The sequence below is a fragment of the Ammodytes marinus genome (assembly GCF_949987685.1).
Source record: "Ammodytes marinus genome assembly, chromosome: 8".
Lineage (NCBI taxonomy): Eukaryota > Metazoa > Chordata > Actinopteri > Uranoscopiformes > Ammodytidae > Ammodytes > Ammodytes marinus.
The window spans coordinates 613,805-618,804 of record NC_137212.1 but is presented as its reverse complement, the minus strand read 5'-3'; the positions used below and the strand labels follow the sequence as shown (position 1 = coordinate 618,804).

The window sequence follows — 5,000 nt, the reverse complement described above, 5'->3', positions numbered from 1 at the left end:
AAACTCGGCGGTTAATCACGTTAACAGCTACAAGTCTCATTGTGTTCATATCAAATCGGCCACTTGGTCTCTACACGGACTCGCTGAACACGTTAAACATGAATCACAATGACGTATTTACCTGCGCGGGCCTTCGTCTCCTACCGCAGGTGGATGGAAATAATGAAATAAATAAAAAACACTTCCTTGTGACGTCACGAACATCTCAAGGCGCTGATTGGTGGATCAGCTGGTGACGTGAGGCCATGGAATAACAAATTATATAAATGTACTATTTGTTTGTAAGTGACTAGTATATATAGGGATAGATATCATCATGAAACTTTAACAGTTTATTATTGACATTAAAATGATTGTATTTGATATTAAAAAAAAAATTATTGAATAGGGGAGAACGGGGTAATTTGTCACATGGGTTGGATGTCACATTCGTTATATCTCGCCACCAGAGCGCGCTAGCTCTGAAATGTTGATATAAAAAAGGTCCAGAATTGGGATCAGAGGTCACATACATAGACTTCCTTGGAGGAAGACAGCTGCATTTCAGATGAGAGGATGTTTTGTGTTTTTCATGTCAAATTCAAAATATTTAGCTCCTCAGTATTTTTCTTCTAGGCTTTTACACAATGGGTTTATAACAAAACACTTGTTACCCTCAGAAAGTGTGAAGGGTAAACTATAGTTTAGATTGTGGTTAGCAAGCTAATTAGTTGTCAGATGGTTGTTGGCCTTGATGCTAGCAAGAAATTCAAGTTGGGGTTGGTCGTCAAATTTTTTGGGGGGTTGGTTGTCACATGTTATCTCAAGGCTGCAGCCAGAAAAGGAACCCAATAACGAAAGAAATTGTCAAGCTGTATCCTCACTGACACCCCAGAGAAGGAAAGAATAGAGCAGGAAAAGGCAGCTAGCAAGCAAAAGAAAAAAGGGCAACAAAATCAAAACAACCCAGTGCATCCCAAACTAGACCAGCTGCCAAGGCTACAGAACGTTATGTAGGCCTATTTGTCAACTTGACAATGCAATTAAACATTCAAATTTGGTTCTGCCTCCTTGCCTTCTTTTTAAGATTTTTCCCATTAAGATAACATTGTGACAAACAACCCCATAGTGTGTGACAACCGACCCCTTGATGGGGTTGGTTGTCACAATGTGTCAGAGTGTCTTTGATGGTAAATTACTTCTTCATTACAATAAGTTGGAAAAAAAGAGAGACACACATTTCTAGCCAACACCTTAAGCTTCAATTTAATGTAGGAATGGCTATTGACAGATGTTTTGGTGATGAGCAATTCTCACTAGAGTAAAAAGTGTGCCTACTTACCCCGTTCTCCCCTACATGTGCACATTTTTCAATATCTAATAAGTTGTTAGTTAATTTGAATCTCTTTAAACACCAAAAATCTAGATCTTGGATGAAGCCAGAGTTAAAATCTTTGTTAAATTTGTATCACATACTAGAGTCCAACGTTTTTACAGAACATATTTTGGCCTTTACAGACTTTTTTTTTCATTTAAAAAAAAAAAAAAATTATCGAAAACACTCAAAATATAATATGTATATTTTTACAGATCATAAAACATTCACATTTAGTGTGTTTATAAGAATAAAATGTCTCAGGAATCAGTAAATAGAAATAAATAAATAAACGATGTAGCCTGCAGGTCTTAAAAAATGCCTTTTCATCATGATTTTAAGAAGAAAATGTCTCATAAATCAGACAGTGAACAACATACGAACAAATCCTTCTATAATAACCTTCAGAATAGTGTCTGTGATCAATGAGTCTGATATATGAACCGAGTCCTGCTGCTTGTCAATATTATTTGTACTGCAGCGCCACCTGCCGTCAGATGGTGAGGGTTTCAGGCAAGAAACACACACACACCCACACACACACACACCCGCACACACACACACACGCACACACACACACACACACACACACACACACACACACACACACACACTAGAGTATTATTTATTGAAAGCCTACTATTCTATTGTTTTATTATTTTTCTTGCCTCGTGGATTCTATCCCCTATAACTTGACTTTCGTGACTTTTTGAATACTTCTTAAGAATTTGTATTTGTTCATTTTTTATTTATTTTTTTATTTTAGTGGTTTTTATTTTTTTTACGTACGGACAAAAACAACAGCATAGTAAACACATACAATACATAGGCTACACAACCCCCTCCCTCTCTCCCCTCTCCCCTCCCCCCATCCCCTCCCTCATATAAACAGACAAGAAATACAAAAAAGATAATAATAAAAGTGAAATAAATAACTAAGACAAAATGATAAGAAAATAAGCTCTAAATACACAAGAAAAATAAACAAAGCTAAAACAAAAACAAAACTGGGGAAAACCTCACACCTTTTAGTTCCCTGTGTGCTGCAGTTGTATTTGCTCAGTTTCATGTTAATTACAGTCATTATTATTATTTTATCACTTCTGCTGAGTTTTTCTGAAGCAAATTTAAGATTAAAAAAAAAAAAAAAGTTAACACCAAGTTTGACACTTATCAAAGACTGGAAACAGTTCACTTTTGTTTTACTTTCTCCAAATACAGCTTACACCTGGTTATCCAAACGTGTGAATGTTATATTATCTTTACAATGCGTGTGCGTGTGTGCGTGTGCGTGTGTGTGTGTGTGTGTGTGTGTGTGTGTGTGTGTGTGTGTGTGTGTGTGTGTGTGTGTGTGTGTGTGTGTGTGTGTGTGTGTGAATGTGTGTGTGTATGCGTTTGCGTCCTCTCCACTTTTGCCAAACTCCAAGTGCCGTGATGAACCCTCCTCTCATCGCTGTTGCATGCCGGGATATGCAGTCCCATAAAACGCTTTTTCCAAAATTCACATCCATCCAGCCCATCCAGCCCCACACATTCTATCTCTTTCTATATCTGCTCAGTTAATGTATTACTATGTATTTAAGCTAATTGGAATATGGACACACCTATTTTTGTTTGGTAGGCCTATATAATAAAGTTATAAAAAATATATATAAAAAAAAATGTATAGCTAACAACACAAGGCAAGGCAAGTTTATTCTATAGCACAATTCAGACACAAGGCCACTCAAAAGTGCTTAACAGAGGCATACAAATACATCAAGATTAAAATACTACAAGTATAGAATACACATTAGAAAAGTGATTAGAAAATATGAATAGAAATTAAACATTTAAATAAAATAAAATAAAAATTAACAGGTTAACATAAACTACATTACCCAGGCTGCCTTGCGCTTTTCTTCCCTTCCCTCTTTCCTTCCTGCAGCTTCGGCCCTTCTGCCGTGTGTTAAAAAAAACGGCAAAAAGATGAGAAGCAGCAAAGCCGGTCGGAAAACAATGCACCGAACCCGGCCGAATCACTATGTAGAATGGCGTTAGAGTTAGGGCGACAAATGACGGACTGTTACCCGAAAAAGGCAGCTGATTTTCGGCCTTGAACCTGTCGGAACCACCGCTGCCGCTGCTGCTGCTGCTGGAGGAGTGGTGGAGTGGAGCCTGGATCTGCAGCAGTCCTCCTCTTCCAAAGCCGTGCCAACCCAAAACCAAGCCGTGCCAAGTCGAACCAAGCCCACCCAAATGTTCTGCAGACGTCCGCCGACTATATAACGATGCATATTTGGATTCAACAGTGAACTATCCATTGTACCGCGCCCTGAAAGCACTGAAACAAGACCCCTCTCTCTCCTTCTCTCACTCAGTCCCCCTCTGTAAGGTGAGTGCAGAAGCGATAGCACACCTGAGCTTTTACCTGCTAGCCTGAAACACCGTCTGTCTTGACTTGGTCCAACTGTCACTTCGGTTCCGGTAGAGATGTCAATATGTGTAGTTGACTGGTATAGTTGTCATTCAGGCTACATTAACACTGATGTCGCTGTAGATTTATCCCTCTCGACCACTTTTTGAAACGGCTAATTATGTCCCTACCACTTTTTTAAAAGTATATATTTTTATGAAATGTTGTTATAAAACGTGTGTGTGTGTGTGGGGGGGGGGGGGGGGGGGTTGCCAGGCACAGCACAGAAAAGTGTTGTTGTACTTATTGTGCAATGACAACAAAGTGCATCCTATTTTACTAGAGGTATGCTACTTTATTAGACTTTACCAAAATCCCTGCTATAAGTCATTTATTACAATAGCCTACCGTTTGAGTAAAAGTACAAACGTATTCAGTGCAGGCCTATTTATCTGGTATGGAGTATATTGCTAAAAGCTGTGCAGTGCTTAAAGTATACAGTGCGTAGCTTTTACATATTTAAATTAAAGGCCTACTTTAAAGAGAAATATAGGGTTAAAAAAAAACTTACTTTGTAAATATTACTGTGATGTCACAGTAAAAGACATCACAGTAATATTTACAAAGTAAGTTTTTTTAACCCTATATTTCTCTTTCTGTGATGTCACAGAAAGAGAAATATAGGGTTAAAAAAAACACTCTTTCTGCATTTTCTCAGGCTAGGATGAACCGATTTTTTTTGCACATTTATACTACATAGGATCTCAGAATTCAATACACCTTCATATTCAAACCGGTGAAGTAGGCCTTTAATGTCGGTTACATTCAAGCCATTGCCAAACGAGTAGACACAAAAAGTAGAGTAAGAGTAGGGACACCATACTAGAGAAAATTGAAGTTAATGTTCAAAATGATCAGATTTTAAAAGCATTTAAAGGTGTAGTCAGTGATTCTGGAGAATGCTTGTTGTCAAAATCACTTTTTGTCAACTGTCACATGTTTCTGGTCCAGATATCATAGCTGTCATTTACACTTAGGATGGTGGTAAGGGACTTTTTGAAATCGCCAATTTTGTCCCGACCACTTTTATGAAAAGTTTAATTTGTTATATCAAATGTTGCATAAAATGTTCTGGACATACACAGTGCACAAAGAAATAGACCTACAAGATTATAGGCGTTATGATCGAATAGCAGTAGATGATAAAGATAGGCCTAGGCTTTTAATTTTGACACAAAAAGTATTCTTATT

At 37.8% G+C, this 5,000-nt stretch overlaps 2 protein-coding genes across 2 annotated transcripts in view; one reads left to right on the top strand and one right to left on the bottom strand.

The window, feature by feature from the left end:
• Positions 1-148, bottom strand: part of LOC307254801 (zinc transporter ZIP3-like) — a 6,114-nt gene extending 5,966 nt beyond the window's left edge. Inside the window, exon 1 of the mRNA XM_080033315.1 lies at positions 122-148. The gene's annotated coding sequence lies outside the window, so the exon portion shown is untranslated. The remainder of the gene's footprint in view (positions 1-121) is intronic.
• A 3,275-nt stretch (positions 149-3,423) lies between these two features.
• Positions 3,424-5,000, top strand: part of zbtb37 (zinc finger and BTB domain containing 37) — a gene marked incomplete at its 3' end in the record, with an annotated part of 8,601 nt that continues 7,024 nt past the window's right edge. Inside the window, exon 1 of the mRNA XM_080032366.1 lies at positions 3,424-3,728. The remainder of the gene's footprint in view (positions 3,729-5,000) is intronic.